At 45.8% G+C, this 16,975-nt stretch overlaps 1 protein-coding gene across 3 annotated transcripts in view; it reads right to left on the reverse strand.

The window, feature by feature from the left end:
* The window catches only part of PHYHIPL (phytanoyl-CoA 2-hydroxylase interacting protein like), a 133,947-nt gene extending 117,287 nt beyond the window's left edge, over nucleotides 1-16,660 (reverse strand). The window contains exon 1 of one of the 3 annotated variants that reach the window (XM_013955925.2): nucleotides 16,546-16,660. The gene's annotated coding sequence lies outside the window, so the exon portion shown is untranslated. Of the gene's footprint in view, nucleotides 1-8,498; nucleotides 8,525-11,999; nucleotides 12,045-16,545 lie in introns of those variants that run through there. The other 2 variants (XM_013955924.2, XM_067299790.1) reach the window with 2 other exon arrangements.
* Nucleotides 16,661-16,975: the final 315 nt, after the last annotated feature.

The raw sequence follows: 16,975 nt of genomic DNA on the forward strand, positions 1-16,975 counted from the left end.
TTGGTCTCCTCTCCGAGTAGGTAAAGCAAACAGAAGACAGCCTAAGGAGGAGTTTGAGCTGGGAAGGGCTCTGCAGCTCTCCCAGCAGATAACGCTTACTTACTTGACACCCAATGCCATAAACGCGTTAGGTGCCTCCCAGACACAAAGACAGACACTGCGTCTGCTTTGCAGAACACGCGTGCGCTACAAAACATGGAGTTAAACGTCACAGACCGTTGGGACACCGGGGGAAACCAAGGTTATACAGAGATTGAGAGGAATGTGGGGGGCTGGCATTCAAGGAATAAAATATTTTCCTGTTTGCTTTCTCCCCCCCTCCCAGACTCTTCACACTTTCCTTTTGGATGCTCTCATTCCTGTGGACGAGCTGAAAGTCTAGCAGCAGAAAGCACAAGGGGGTTCATTATAACTTCATCTCCGAGAGGCTCAAATGAGTGTTTTTGCACCTAAGCCCCTTTTTACTTACACCTATAGAAATCAGAAATTGCTTCCATCAGGTCAGCACAGTTTGGCTGGGACAAAGCAGATGAGAGACGGGAATGCTCTCGGTCCTTATGCAGTTCCCCTGCCCAAAAGTGGTGGGACGGAAAAGCACCGTGCAAGAGCCTGAAACCACGAAGGGGAAGGGTAGCCAGAGAGGGAAAGGGGGCTATCGCCGCACAACACGGGCGGGAATTGCCGCAGTTCAGCAGAAGGCAGCGCGCGGCTCAACGGGGAAGAAGCTGAGAGCCGGAGGGAGATGCGGGGATGCGCTTCCCGCCCCAGGCCTGGCTCTGTCCTCACACAGCTCCCAGGAGCAAACCGGCGAGTGCTGATCCAGCACCGCTGAGAGCCTTTGGCGTGCGTGCCACGAACGCACGGGGATAGACAGTTTCCTTCCTTGCCGTTTGCTGGAACGCCAGCAGGCAATGGAGAGCAATATGCTGGCGGATACCCCAAGGAGGAAGGTGCACCGGATGGTGCAAGAGTCAAATCCTCCTCCCTGATCCCATTGAAGATCCTCCGACTTGATTCCTACTTGAAAGCAAGGCATTACATTAATCTTCCCATCTAAGGGATGGGAGACAGGAAGGTGGATTTCAACTCCAATTAGCTCTCACTTAGTGGAGGATGCTCCCGAGACATTTTGAGAGGATGATAAAAATAGGACAATAAATGGTTTTCCTAATTAAAGGAAAAGCAATTGCTGCAGGGCTCTGGGCTTACCTTTCGGAGGGGCTGTCTGGAATTCAGGCCGACCAGTGTGTTTCTCAGAAGGATTTATACATGCGGGGAAGGAGCTTCGTTTTAAAATAAGCTAAAGCAAGTATTTGTGACTTGCACAGTTGCGACCATTCTTTGGATTAAGATAAGTAATCAGCAGTTAATGTATAGAGATAATTCTGTCTTCGTGTTCTACATTTGAAGCTTCAGCTGAGCTCCAGTGCAACCAGGAAACACCTGCTTCTAAGAAGTGTACTATCTTATTTACAACTTGCATTCACATCGTACCAGGCCTGGAGGGGACAGGGGGAAGAAGAGAAGAAGGGAGAAAAAGTAGCTAATTTTTCCTTCTGTTTAAATTCTTGTTTATGATCTCAGTGGTTTGACATAAGTGACCGTAAGCAATAAAATAACTTACATTCCTTAAGAATAAGATAAAACTTAGAAAAAAGATTTTGATTGAAAATAATCTGCTCCCGAAATGGTCTTCGATATCTTGTCAGAACAATAAACCCATTCTTTAAAAGGTCAGACATTACAATTTCCATGAAAAAATAACAACCTTATTAATCCCAAGCAACTTCTTTAAATGACAGAGTAAATGACTTATTTCCTTCCATCTTCCTGAATAGATTATCAGCAAAGCATTAATGAAAAGCGACTCCAATGAAAAACCCTCTGAGGGTTTTTAAACCTGGGTCAGTTCAGCACAGAATAGCAAATGCATCTGTGCAGTCAATGGAGTGAACAAATCTTCAGGAAAAAAACCTGCTGAATAAATGTCAGCAGTAAGAAGGAAAAGCTTCTGTGCTGTATATATTTCTATATAAAAATGGCTTGTTATACAGATAGACCCTTCATCTAGGAGGCCTTATCCAATCATGAAAACCTGGGGCTACACTTCGTTTTACTGCTTTAATTACATACAGCAAATGATCTACTGCCTCCCTTCTTTCTACATCGTGCTGGGCCCCACGGCTGCTCAGGCACCTGGTCTGGCCGGCTGCTCTTGGGCACAAATCCTAAAAGCAGCTCCTCAAGGAGATAAATTTCACTTGCTCAGCAGCTTGGGTTAGCAAAACCCGGCTCAAATGTGAAGGGAGTGCGTTTCGCTCTCAACGTGTAATGATCCGGAAAAGGAAGATGAAGATTTACCACTTTTTTGTTATTTTCCTATACAGTTCTCAAGTCAGTGAATACAAGGGACTCTTCCGTCGTAGCCGCTGCACCGGTCAGCAGGCCAAGCATGATTTAAACATTCATGCCCATTTCAGAATACTGCAAATACTAAAATTTATTTTTAAAAAATGAAATAAATTGTGAAAATCGCATGGGAGATTTCAAGAGGCTTTTCAACCAGAAGGTTCTTTTTGATTATTTAAGACAGGTTGATTTTAAGCACCATGCAGTCAACCTCCAAACAAAAGCTCATAAAGACCTAATCTTTCAGAAATTAAAGTTTTATGAAATGGGTTTTACTGTTCTTATTAAATAACTGTTTCCAGTACAATTCTCAAACTGCATCCAAGCCTACTAATATCAAGAGAAAACTGAGCAAACAGAACAAGCTGGAAATATCTACTATAGATAACTGGTCTATAAAGCAGAAGGAGAAACTCCTTCAAGAAAATCTACCCAACGCCACCGAGTCTACAAACCATGTATCACCTCAGCTACATAAAATACTCACCAGCACTAGATCTCCACTGGATTAAAAAAATCCTTGATCTAGAGGAAGTGAAAGTTTCGAACACTAAGAAACTCTGTACAAACTGACTAAAAGAAAATATCAACAGAAAGCTATTCGGAAAACTCAGAGCAAAAGCTTTGCACTAGGAACTAGGTCGGTGCTGAAACAAGACAGCACGCGTTGAAACTGGAAGGCTGACTCATGCCCGAATGCTAGAGGATTCAACTGGAAGCACAAGGAAATGATAATGAAACTTCACTTACTTAACATGATAAAGTGAGCAGGATCCTTTACTTAAAGCAAGAAACCTCTTATAAGGCAAACCTGGCCTGTTGGTCATCAGGGAGGAAAACTTTGTTGGTTAGGTTAATTAGCAGCACTGCGCTGACATTTTCAGACAACTACCCAAAATGACCTTACTGCCTCTTTCCAAAATGGCAATGGCTCATTTAGAGCCCAGCCCAGGGTTTGTACCACTGGAGCTGTTTTCTACTGCTATTTGACTTGAAACGGAGTTTTTGTTAACACAAAATACCTGCGTTGGTGGGTTTTTTGTTTTGTTTTTTTTTAAATCTAGCCACTCAGAATTGTAAAAACCTCAGTCCAACCACCCCGAACAATCCTGAATAACAGAAGTTTGAACTGTCCCATATAATTTGAAATCTTTGGCAAGCTGTGTCACTCACTAGACATCACCCATTTTTCCAAACGCTTGTGAGTTCAAAGAGCCTGGATTGCTCTGGATTCCCACCAAAGAGCGCCCTCCCGCATGAAAACTGGCCATTTACTCCTCCCTTCTTCCCCCTTCATCTATTTACACTTATTAATCCATGAAAAAAAGCATTCCCTCTTATCCTACAGCAGACTAGTATCTGCAGGCAGATGCGCTGAAGGACTTACAAAACCTTTCTACACATCCAAATACACTAACGAAATTGTTTTGTTCTTGTTGACACCTTAAACCCCCCCCCCGATACATTCATGAGTAATGACTTCTCATGGTGAGAGCTGTCATGTCCGTATGATTTGTTTCTTCTTATTAGTGTTCCACTTCTACCAAGTTTCTGATATATGTTTTATATCTACACTTGCATTTAAATCAGGCATTCAATTTCATGCACCTGAGTTTTTTAGATCTACACCATTTGTACATAAAATGTATTTCCATTTGGTTCTGATCTGCCTATTTTTACGTGCTGTGATTATCAGGGGCTATTTACTGGCAACCTTCTTTGTTATTCCCTCACAAATTTTATTAAATTCCATCATTTTTTCCCTGGATTACAGGATTTGCATTATTTCACCTCCTCGCAATGCATCACCCAGATTTGTACAGTCTTCTATACACAATGGCTTTTGCAAGTGCTTTTTCAGTTTGAAAAAAACCCTGCATGCACGGTTGATGCATAGTGCCACCAGAGTAACCGTAACCAACCACGTCTGGCTCAGGCAAAGCCCGTCTTTCTTACATCATGCACTCTTAAGCTCCAGAAGTTGTCCCAGTTCCCCAAAAGCCCAAACTTTGCACACCAGGACCATCTTTTCAACTATCCTCCTTCGCTTTTTAGACTTGGCCCAACACATAGTGCAGGGCACACTTTTGAAAAAGCTACCATGGAGAACTTCGTGTACTAACAAAATTTTGCCTCAGACTCACTCCCTTGTATCTCATATTATTAGTAGTACATCTCAAACAGCGATTCCTCCACAGCCCCTGCTAAGAAGCTGCCTAGCTGACCTATGAAGCCCAAGACTTTTATAACCAGCAGGCAGATCACCACACAGTCCTTATGGGTACCACCAACGCAGCTCACTGCACACGCGCTGGGAAACTGTCTCCTCCTGCCTGGCAATCTGCTCTACCCTGCGCCAGCCTTGGCGCCGTCTCCCAGCCATGGGATGCAACCTGCAGGCTTGTCCCTTCCCTCTCCCCTCCCGTGCGCTCTTGCCACAAATCTCTGCTCCGCTGCAGCAGCACAATTTTCACAGGTTGGAAGAAGCCCACTTAGTAGACTCCTTGACAGAGAGGCTGTTTGTGAAGAGGGAGGGGAAAAAAAAACAAAAAAAAACTGTGGTTGTTTTGTAATTTGGAATTAAACTTTCCAAAGGCTTGCATCAAAAGTGAATTTTCAACAGGCGATGTGGCAAGAGAGCATCTTCTTCACTACAAAGTGTGAAATGCTATTTCAAAATGAGGTCAAGGTGACTCACAACTTGACAAGCAAACAACATATGTTCATTAAAGGAAAATATTGCCAGACAAGCTTAATTGCATTTTTAAAAGAAACTAAAAAAGTTAAAGACTAAAGAAATGAATTGAGACAGTTTAACATTTACAGATTTCAGTAAGGAATCTGATATACTGCTGTTTGATATCCTGAGGGAAACTATTAATGAAGTTGGCTTGGGCTGAAATGCAATTAAATGGAAACAAAGCAGGCCACAGAGCTTCAGGAAAAGAGCAATTGTAAACCAAAGTCCCTGTAGCATCTACCAGAGCTTCTCAAGGCCAAGGTTAGGCCCTTTCTGAACCAGAAAAAGGACCTGAAAACCTAAGCTGGGAGACCCTTACACCTGAGACTAGAGACATTGCTAAATACCCAGGGCACTGAAGAAAAGTGGAGAGAGACCTAACTGCTAGAGCTAATGCAGCTGGTCTCGAGTACGCCTGCACTAATGCATCTGGGAAACAGGGAACCCGACTGATACTCTGTCAGTCTTTGAAAACGGTGATGGCAAAGACAATCTCACTGTGACAACGGAGAGCAAATTATATCTAAGCGCACAGTGTAATGCTCTAGCAAAGCAACTCAGAAATTAGGCAGCTAACGTTGCCTTATTTTACCGATTTGTGCATCCAAGGTCTAACTCTTTCTCCAGTACATACATGCATATATCTGAAAAACAGATTTATGAGTTTGAGCGGCTGTCATCACCCTCGCACCGAACAGCCAGGTTCCCAATATGCTGCTGTCTGTCAAAGAACACTAACTGCAGTCCAAAAAGGATATAATTTGACAACAAATGGGTGAACTTAGCTATTATCACCATACTCAAACATCTGGAGACTGCTTTATTGCTGAACTAGAGTCAAGTCAGTGCCTGAGCTGGAAACAGATTTGCAAATTAATGAGAACGGGTTTCCTATCAGAATAGTATACCTTCCTTGTTGGGCTCACAGCGGAAGCATCAGAAGGGAAATAGTTTTCAGCATCTGGGGACTTTATTTTCCAGCCTGAAGAAAATTAGAAAACACGGAGAAACACTGATAAAGGAGAAATGAACACTACAACCTTTACCCCGACCTTAAAATACATTTGCTTTGGTTATGAGAAATGCTCATGCTGATTCACCTTCCACTTGAGCTTTAAGGGCTCACCATGAATTTAACACAAATAAGGATTTTTTCTTAAGTGAAGGAAGCGGCACGATTCTGCTCCCAACAACAGGTTTTGTGTTCTGGATGTCATTCATGCACTTTTGATATGAAATAAGGGTGGGACAGTTCAAAATTAAACCTGCCACCTCTAACCCGTAGTGAGTAATCCACTGGGCCGTGACTGCGGGTGGGAGAGACCCCAAGGGGTCCCAGCCGCACAGAGGGGTGTCCACATGTACCTGCCCTGCAGGAAAGGCTCCCACCAAAAAGCGGCATAGCTCTGCAGCCACGGAAACTCCCATCCATCGTCTTTACTCGAAGCATTAACAGGCAACAAGGGGCTCCCAACCTACACGTCAAAAGCTCTTGACATCTGATTCACAGAGCATCGTCCGTGCCCCAGGAACTTACGGCGCGTTCGGCAGAGAAACGCGCGTGAGCAGCACTCTGCCCCCTTTTCACACCCCTCGTCTGGCGGCCCGTCCCCCTCGACGGGGACCGAGGGCGCCCAGCCATGCGGGCCCAGCCGAGCTCCTCCTCCGAGGAAACCCTCGTGCGGCGGGATTATCCCCAACCGCAAGGTGACTCGCACTCACGTCTTTCTCCAAGGCTTCCAATACCGTATGTAAACCAGGACAGTCTAAAACATTCAAAGCACTGTTTACATACCTCTAGCGAGCTTCCAGCAGAAATAGAGAAACAACACCGGCCCATGTTTATCTACCATTAAGACATCCGTAAACTGCTTATGCCTTAGCCTAGGGATATTGGTTCTTCCTTAATGCATGCAGGAATGCGGTATCAGGTTCCTGAAAGCTTCCCAACACATGGAAAAAAAATGGATTAAAAAAAAAAAAAAAAAATCAAACAACCCCAAAACTCGTGGGTTTGTGTGTGAAGGAGAATATGTACATTATTTACTTCTAGTTTTTACTTACAGGCTTTGCTGTGGAAAAAAAAAAGTGCAAATTTAATCATGCAGAATATTTCAAAGGAAGGAAAATCCACTATAGAAAGCTATCCTAAAGTCCTGATAAAATGTGGCATTTTTCACTCTCAGCTATTTTAGGAATGACAATAAAATAAAACAATCCTGGCTGATAACATGCGAATTTGTTCTATCCTTGACATAGTTTCTGTAAATGCAGCAAAGTTTCCCATCACAACCAGAATATTTTCATTATTAATAGTAAATGTTTTTAGAAGTGCCGATATTAGAGCATTACCGCAAAAAGCGATTTACACAAATCTCAAGCAAGAAGAAGTCTCTAACAGATCAGGCCACTGCGGTTCTCAGCAATATGTCCAGAGGTGAACCTGGTGCTCAGGGACGCACTACAGCTCACATCGATTCACACACAGCGATACTATCACGGCGACACCGCACTGCATGCGGGTCCTCCAATAACTCTGAAGCACGGTTGCTTTCCAAGCAAGTAAAGTTAGCTGCAAGAAAACACCAACTTTTTAGCTACATGATCCTTCCACAAAAATACTAATTATGTTTAAAATGTACTAACAACATAATGCTTCCTGTCCTGGACTACCAAGAACTTTAAGATAGAAATATATACATACATACATACACACACACATGTGTGTATATATGTCGGAGTGGGAGACGGACCCGGAGTAACGATGAGTCTCAATATGAGTATGGTCGTTCTCCCTTTATTAGAGCTTACACAGAGTATATATAGACAAGCAATAAGCATGCACTAGCAATAGCTGTATGATTGGTTTACAGTCTCTGTTCACGTGCCTAAGGCGAATACACGATTGGTGCAAAGTTGCTGTTCACGTGGAGGGGCTTGTCAGCCCCCTCCTTTACTTGTTTACCACTACTTGCCTTCCCCTTCTGTAATGGTCTAGGAATGCTCAAGGACAGTTCACATAGCCGTGGGATCTTCCCTCTATTGTGAAGACAGGATTGCTCACTTCTAAGAGATCATGCCCCTTTTCACTTAACCATTCTTCCACATATATATATACACACACACATACACACGCACACACACACATAAATATATAAAAAAGTGGTTCAGGCCCCATTGTGGAAATAAAGCACCATACTCTGCAAAGCTGTGACATCGTCATTTTGGGCAAGTCAGTAAACCCAGTTTCTAAAGAAGACATCCCTGATTCCACTTAAACATTGCTCTTTTTTGGGGAGGGGGTGTGTGGTGGGGGAGAAGCATAGAACAACAACAAGTATTAGCTTACCAGTTCACCCACACCCTGCTGGATACCCTTCAGCAGCAGTACAGGATCTGCAGTTGACTTTTCATAGCTGAGTTACATTTAAAACAATAAATACATTTAGATTGAAAAGATTTGCACTGCAACAGCTGTTGGCTCAAGATTTAAATAAATATGAATTAGTATAAGCAATTTAGCATGCGTCAACACAGCAGTGAGCTTGGAAGAGCAAGAGCTTCGAGGCCACAAGGGCTCCTCTCCAAACTCGGCTCCCTAAGCTTCGGGGCTGGGGCACCACGCATGTCCCAGCCAACTGCACGGACCTGGCCATGGTCAGCCTTCAGGCTCAAAAGGAGGGCGAGGTGACAGCCTGTACTTTTGGGGGTCTGGAAGGAGCACAGCACTAACAGAGAAAAAAGGATCTGGAGATTAGCGAGGGCAGCAACTGGCAGCACAGGACAGTATTTCTGAAGAGCAACCACTAAAATGACCGTGTTGAAGCTCCAGCCTAAAGACACCTGCAGGCAACAAGGAAAGGAAACACAGTGAGCAGGGCAGCAGCGAGATGGGGCGGCAGCCGGGCGCCGCCAGAAGCAGCCCTTCGGGAAACAGATGGAAATTACAGCCTCTGAGGGAGAGGCATCCTGCTGCCCCCACCGCCTCCCTGCTCCACTGGCCACGCACCGAAATGCTGCAGCGGTGCTCTCCTGCTCCACGGCTACAAAAAGCACGGATGCCTCGGATACAAGCGACACCCAACAGCCATCGCTGTTACAAAAGGAATCTAAAGGGTCAGTGGAATTTCCTATCAGGGTTTAGTCAAGCTGTCCTTCTCCACACAGGCTATCACCAGTCGGACGTTGGACAGGAGGAAGCACAGGCTGAGCCAAAGGTAGAAAAAAAATTCAAGGCATTCTTAGATTTTCTTGAGGGAAGTTAAGTAAATCAAGAACGCCTTTTTTGCTAGTTTAAATACATCAGTTTATCACATTAGATTTCATTCTGTTGCCTCTTGCATTACCTTACAATAGGGATGATGACAGTGCAATGGAAATGACCGCTTGGATGGGCAAAGCCTTTATTTTCTTATAGCACTAACATCTTCTGAAAAAGCTAGTTCATTACTGTAGAGACAGACCAGACTTTTTCCTGGGAATTAAGCACCTACAAGGTTTGAAAACCATCTGGCAAGTTTCACACCTAAGCAGAGGAACTGAGAACAGATTTTTTTTTTTTTTTTTTTTTGCTTTTTTGCTTTACAGCCATTAGTCACAGAGTTCGTCTCATTTATTTCCAGGCAAATTGGCCTTGCAAGAGGGCCACCTTGAAGATGGGGAAAAATAGTGGTGGAAAGCAGCATATGGATATATTAAAATTAACCAGGTTGCTTTGGTATGGGTGTTCCCTGGGACTTTGTGAACTGATCTGCCTTTTATTGTATAGTGAGCCTGAATCGTTATAGTTCTGTAAGAAAGAAGGAAACCTACATTTGACTTTTGCTGCAAGGACTTAAATAAATGCTTGAACTGGTCCTGGTATGCATCTCTCTTCGTACTGCAAATGCTGGAAGGAGACTTGTGGCACAACATGGTTTTAGGAACAGTGGAGGATTTGCACAGGTCCTGGGCAAGCCAAGAGCTGTGCAGCCCCTGGCAGCCGGTACGCCCCAAGGAAACGTCTGCTGGGAAGGGTTTCAAGAAATGATACCCTAGGTAGGCTTGGTCCTCTATGTGTAGGGAGCTTCTGAACATATTTGCTCTTTGAAGCTTCCAGAAAGGCCCATGGGATGCCAAGTCTCTCTCCAAGGAGGGCAGCGAGAATCAAGTCCAGGCTTCATTTAATGGCCAAGACCTGAAAATGTAATCCAGCCAGCAGATATAGCGAAGTGCACAGAGGCTGCTCTACCGACTCACGAAAACCACCTCCAAACATCCTCATTGTGCCTCCGTACCACAAGCCACTGAGTCGTGCGGCGTCTCACCTGGGCCGGCTGGAAACCAGAGGCATTGCAGGGGCAGGTGGTGCAGCACCGAGGTACAGAGGTGCAAACCAGAGATTTTGTTACAGTAAGTGCCAGCTACGGTGGTACACTGGAGGGGACATGAGAAGCTAGGAGGAGAGGAAAGGAGCAGGGAAAGTTTTGTCGTTTTGACCCAGCCTTTAGACAGAATATTATCTTAGAACCAAAACTTTTTATTTGCTGGAGGCACAAAAGCCACTGCCAATCTATTGCTGTACCTCTGTTACTTATTGTCATCTAGAAAGACAGCGAGTTATGAGTTTGTGGCCCTCACTACTGCACTGTTCACGAGTCGCAATTCCCATTTACAGCCCCTGGATGCTCCCAGGGCCAAAAATGCTTCAAAGAGCTCATAGGACTCGAAGAATTTTTCAACTCCAAAAAAGGTTAAAATCCCTGCATCGGCCTGCGGCACCAGCCTAATCAGTCCTGGTCTGCTGGACAACATGGGTGGAGAGGAGAGCTCACTCATGGGGAAACCACACCACAAAATTAACATTTTGCAATAGGTGGAGTAGCAGACTGGCTCGCTAACAAGCCTTGCTTTGAGAAAGGCCAAACATCGACCAGATCTCCTGAGCACCCACCACCCAAGGAAGCTGTAACGGACAAGTACCACTAAGGTTCAGACCTGCGGAGCATTTTTCCAAAGCCAGGGCCTACTCTGCAGCATTAGTTGGAAGACTTTTGAGATCCTGTATCTCTTGGTTGGGTGCAATAATTTCTACTTTATCGACAGGACTTTAAAGAGGCACCCAAGACAAATATTAAGATATAAAAGTAATAAAGGGTCAGCTTAAATTAAATTGTGACTGTATTTTGGCTCCCCTAACAGCAGCGAGGAATGCTGGGACCAGTTTCGTTGGTGAGGAAAGGTTAACACCCTAACAATTAAAATTCTTCCCATGCTGATATTTTCCATTTGCTCCTTAACCATGGAAATATCCCTAGTGACTTCATAGTGATTTTCTTCTAGGACGCAGGAGCAAGAGTTCAAGCACTCTCCTTCCTCAGTGGTATCACACCGCTTTTATCTGCTAAGGTGAGCGGTCTCCTAGTTCAAGCTCCAACAGCCGACACGGTCAGGATGGATGGGTAGCCAAGAGACCGCTGGGCTCCTCTCCCGCACGGGTGGAAAGCCAGCGCCAGGAAATTGAGTTTCTCCTCAGAGCTCTTGCACACGACCAGGATGAAGCTTTGCTCTCCATGTGGCAAGGGAGAGTGCAGCTCTACTGGTGATAACGGCCAATGGCTTCTTTGAGGAGCTGCTTTATTTTCTCCTGCATCCAAAGTCATCTGTTTATTTTGAAACAGGGACAGAAAGTCTGTGCTGCTCTCCAGACAAAGAGCTATTGCCGTGTCAGTACAAAACATCCCCCCTCCTCTGCTGCCGTCTCAGCTCCCCTCCCTGCATTCATGGGTGGGAGGAGAATGATTTCCTTCTGCTAAATTATCCCTCTCAAAATTCACCTCAGTTGTTTCTGGACAAGCCTAAAATTGCATACCTCTTAAAACCACATGCCTCGGCTTTTTCTGAGCTGCGGCTTCCATTCCTGGTCGGCAAGCGCAGCTCCGGAGCGTGTTCCCCGCAGGCTCCTGCCTTCCCCCCCTCCCCGCGCCGTCACGCCAGCTGCCCGGGCCGCGCCGCACCACACCGCGCTCGCTTAGCAGAACTGCTTGATGTTAATCAGCCATTTGGGCTGGCAGGAGCTTCCCCAGCTATTTAAACAGCGTGCAGAAAGAGGACTGTTCTGAAAATGAAGGTCAACAACAACAACAAAAAAGTTGTTGCACAAAATGACACGCCGCATGAATATTTTTCCTCTAAGTTCCTAAAGGCACTCCACGTACCAGGAAAGAGCTTTCACAAGAACAGCTTCGGCCCATAATGTTCCAACGCTGACTTTGTGGGTACTCTACAAAGACCGAGATCAGTGCCCAAGAGAATTAAGTTTAGCAGAGCTGCCAAATTCTATAAGAATTTGCAAATGAATAAACAAAATTACTGTTAAGTTCTTCAAATGTCAGGGAGTTGGAAAATATATTATTTAGATGACTTAGAAAAAGGTAAAGTAATGGAGATTCCAATCTATGCAAAGCCAATGGGAAAAATCCTGCTTTAACAACCAGGGTGCATTATTTGCAATCTCCTCAGGATATTATATTAGAAGATACGCATTGGTCTGTTCTTTGATTATCCATTTCACATATTTACTTAAATGATATAAGTGAAGTAAAATTAAGGCAAACAGAGGCTTTCCAAAGCAAGAGCTAATGCAGACTGATAGTGCTTTGGGGGTTGCACATCTGGCCACGCAGGGCACTGATGTGCTCCACACGCACATACTACCGTCATACAATTTATGCACCACATTGCTCATACACCACTCCTCAGACTGCTCTCACGGAAAGGAGACATCACTTTTGTCACCCAAATTCCAGGCAACGATAGCAAAATATTTCACGTGCTTCTCTGGGGAGCTTCCCCCCCACACACACACACACAGCAAAAGAACACCTTTGGGGGATCCTTCTAGGGAGGCATCAGCTCACACGTGCCAGAGTCCCAATGCCACAGTTAGGTCTGCACAACCTGAGGTCCCAGACCGACAGGCGGACCTCCTCTCCTCTCCTGCTTGCCTACAGCTCTGCCCTCATGCGCATGGCCCTGCCACGGCTTTCCCACACCAGCGCAGCTGCTAGCAGGTGTTTTTAGAAAGCCCAGGGCCTCCCCACTCTTGCTCGGTGATCCTCACCTTGAACAGAGCGGGGTCTGTTGCAGGAGGGGTCTCAACGCACCAGCAGCAGTGCCCTCAAAGAGAGAGGGGTGGCCAGCCCCAGCTGCTGCCACCGCTGAGAGGAGGCAGCGCAAGGCTGCTGCCATCCTTCGCAGAAGCCTTTGCAGTCTCCCATTTGCATGAAAACCACCAAAAGAAACACACCCGCACACCCCCTAACAGGTGACCCTCTGCACCCCTTCACCAGGCTCTCCCCGCAGTAGTCTCACAAGCTTGTTCAAAACACAGTTTCCAAGCGGCTCGTGTCTCCCCCAGCTGCACACAGCTCCCCGGGGACGACCGAGCTCTCCTCTCCCACAGCCCTGGAGAAGAGCAGCGCCATAGCGGTCTGGACTTAGCTCCCTTCCCCAGCACAGCTCGTCCCTCCCTCCCATCCTCCACGCAGGAACGGCAGCAGAAGAGAGAAATTCAACACTGAGAAATGCTAAACCGCAGCCAAAAACACAAGCCAACAGAAAAGGCGGCCAGCAGGGTCGCGCAAGTATGCTATACGTGACAGCGTGCTACATTTTATTGAACAGCAAACACCTCGCAACACAAGAACAATCTCCAAAACATTAATTTTCCTGCAGTTGATTAACTGTCCAGCATCCAGAATCACATTACCTTCGAGACCGAACATGCGTGGGAGGGAAACTGGCAGCGGTCGCAGCGAACCAGTGCCAGCGTGTGATCATGAAGTGCTTTCGAGCCATGTTTGGGATTATTACATTCCGCAGGGAAATGCCAAATACTCTCCTCCCCCCATCCCAGGATTTATTTTTTTTTTTTTTTGGGGGGGGGGGGGGTGGATTAGAAAACAGGGAAGTTGGTGGTTGGTTGTTTTTTAATCGGATGCTCCTGCTCCGATTCTTTCGGCCAGGCTGACAGGTACAGACCCATCTTCCACCTCCCAACAGGCTTGTGTGCGGGGTGCTCGGAAGTCTCCTGCCAGCAAACACCTCCATTTATTAGAAGCAACGTCTCTCCAAAGCTGCCTGGCCACGCGTTTTAACGCAGGCAAGAGTCGCTGCTGGCCAAGAGCGTCTCTCTTGTGCTGTTGTTTGACTCCGCAAGCAGGACGGGGACCGAGCTGTCCCCATCTCCCAGGGCACGTGGCCGCCACACACAAGTGTCTGCCTGTTTTGAAGGCCAGCGCGAAGCAACTGGAACGGTCTTGTTCCAGTAAGTCAACAAACAGTGCCTAGAAAGGTCAGTGCTGTGGGAGGATTTCCTAACGTAAGAGGAGCCATCGGACTTGAAATACGTTCCCACTCTGGTGGGATTAGTAAAGCAACAAGGCTGCGTAGGAAAACAGACGCAGGGAAACAAGAACTTTCTCCTCATGACTTCATCCCACAGGGGTCAACTGCAAATCAACACCAGCAGTGGTTGGGAAGGGGAAACTCAGGAGATTTCTTGGAGAACTTGAAAGAAAACTTGTAGAGTTGAACAACAAAAACAACTTTTCTATTAAAAAAAACAAACAAAAACCCCCAAACCACACAGCATTTTCCCAGCATTGTACCATCACAACGTCACTCGGTGGGCGAGTGTTGCAACCTGTATTCACCAGGGATGAGCCTGGCCTGAGCTACTGAAGAGCTCGTTTTACCCCGTTCTACTGTTGGTGCCTGCATGGACAACACCAGGCAGTAACACTGCCTTCACCACGCACCTGTGCATCTCACTCGGACGGGATTAGGGCAGATAAAAGAAACGAGGTTACCACCTCTCCCTCCCCACTGCCCTGGAGCGGGGCTGCTGCCGGCTGCTCCCGGGCCCCAGGGACCCCGCGGCGGCAGAGCGAGCCCCTGCGCGGGGTGACTCCCCGCCGCAGGGGCCGTTCCCGGGCCCCTCCGGCAGCCGCCAACACCGTGCGCTCTGGAGCCGTCAGTGAGCTCAGCAGAGGCACTTGGGGGTTAAAAAAAAAAAAAAAAAAAGTTTTTTTTGGAAACCAAATCCCCCCCCCCAATATTTTCAGCATAAAAATGACTTTAAAAATATCAATTTGACAGCTGATCCCATCATCCGGAAGCTCTGAATGATTTACTGGAGCCCATGAGGAAATTCTAGGGAATAGTCACTGCTTTTGGCAGCAGGATGTTGCACTAGATAGTCCCTTGGCTATGCTGTCATCTAATTCAAGCAAGCAAGGCTTTACAAAGTCACCTTCCCCCCCCTTTAGTACTTCACAGCTAAAGCACTTGCACAGAATAATGCAGTTAACAGAAGTTTTACCCCTCCCTCCTCCATTGCTTGGGGAGCAAAAAAAGGTTTTTCTCGTTTACTACCAGGAAGATCTTCTCTCCCATTTCAAGGCCTCTGAAGATGAACCATTTTCTAATCTTCCAATTCAAAACAAAACAACTAGCAAACTGTAGAAACCTGTATCAAAATCCTGCATTCACAGATGTGAGCAAAAATATCTTTCCATACTTAAAAAAAAAAAAGAAAGAAAACACACATGCTTATCTTAAATTCTTGCAACAAGGCTTTGCCAAAACACTTAATCTACATTAAGCTTTAGTAGAAAGAACACACGATTCACTAGATCTTCAGCTTCCAGTGCCACATTTCAATTTAATATTAACCAGAGAAAAAAGCAAGAATAAATATACTCACAAGAACACCATCACTGCCAAAGCACCACAGCTTCTCAAAAAAAGTCCCTAACTAAAGTTATTTAGGATACCCTATGACATTTACTGAAATAAAACATCAGTCGCTGGCTTTCTAACCTCATCTTGGTCTTTTCCCTTCCTTCCTGAAATTACATAAATCATGCGATCAAACAAAAAAATTGAAGCAGAATTTATGGCAATTCCACAAACCCTATAAAGTACAGAGTTATTTATCACAGAAGTGTCTACGCTACAAAAAACTTTTTTTTCTTCTGTTTGGTTAAAAAAATAACAGGGTAACAGCTGAAGTATTTCAATGTTGTTAACTACAGAATTAGGAGAAAGGAAGAAAGTTTAACAAGCAATAGGCACATTCCTCCTCTGTCACTAGTTACAAGGCAACTAGTCTTCAAATACGCAAGGCTTTTAAGTGATCTTGTAAAAGCGCATTTCAAGTTCTTAAGTATTTGCAGCGACATTGATGCGGGTTTGAAGCGCAACGCGCTGGTCCCGCTCCCTGGAGCAAGTTCAGCTACAAAAAAAAAAAAAAAAAGTTTTTTTTGCTAACGCTGCACTGAGCGCGGCTTTACCCTGCTACCTCCAAAGGAAGGGAAAATCCTTCACCTCGCTGACCGATCGGCAACACTTACGGGGAGGATTTCCGTTGCTCACGACCCGGACTGGAGCTGCAAGCGGCCTCGTGCTACGTTTGGGACGCGCCGTGAACCGTTTCCCTCCAAAACGGGCAAGAGCTGTTATCCGGCAACACTATCGACCAGCATCTCTTAAAAAGCCCTCTATTTAAAAAAAAAAAAAAAAAAAAAAAAAAAAAAAAAAAAAAAAAAAAGAAGAAGAAGGTTAGTCGGGAGCCCTTTACTCTCCCTCCCTCAGCTGCCGAGGACGGCGCCGCGAAGCCCTTAAAAACAACAGCCGGGTCCGCACAAGGCCAAAAGCCGAGATTCTCGCACCGCTCCGGCCACCGGCTCCGCGCAGGCCACCGGCATCGCTAACAGCCTGCCCCGCGGCTATTTCTTGTGACAGTTGGGGGTGCTTCTAGGACGAACAAGCAAACAGACAGAC

Source organism: Apteryx mantelli, chromosome 7 (genome assembly GCF_036417845.1).
Source record: "Apteryx mantelli isolate bAptMan1 chromosome 7, bAptMan1.hap1, whole genome shotgun sequence".
Taxonomy (NCBI): domain Eukaryota; kingdom Metazoa; phylum Chordata; class Aves; order Apterygiformes; family Apterygidae; genus Apteryx; species Apteryx mantelli.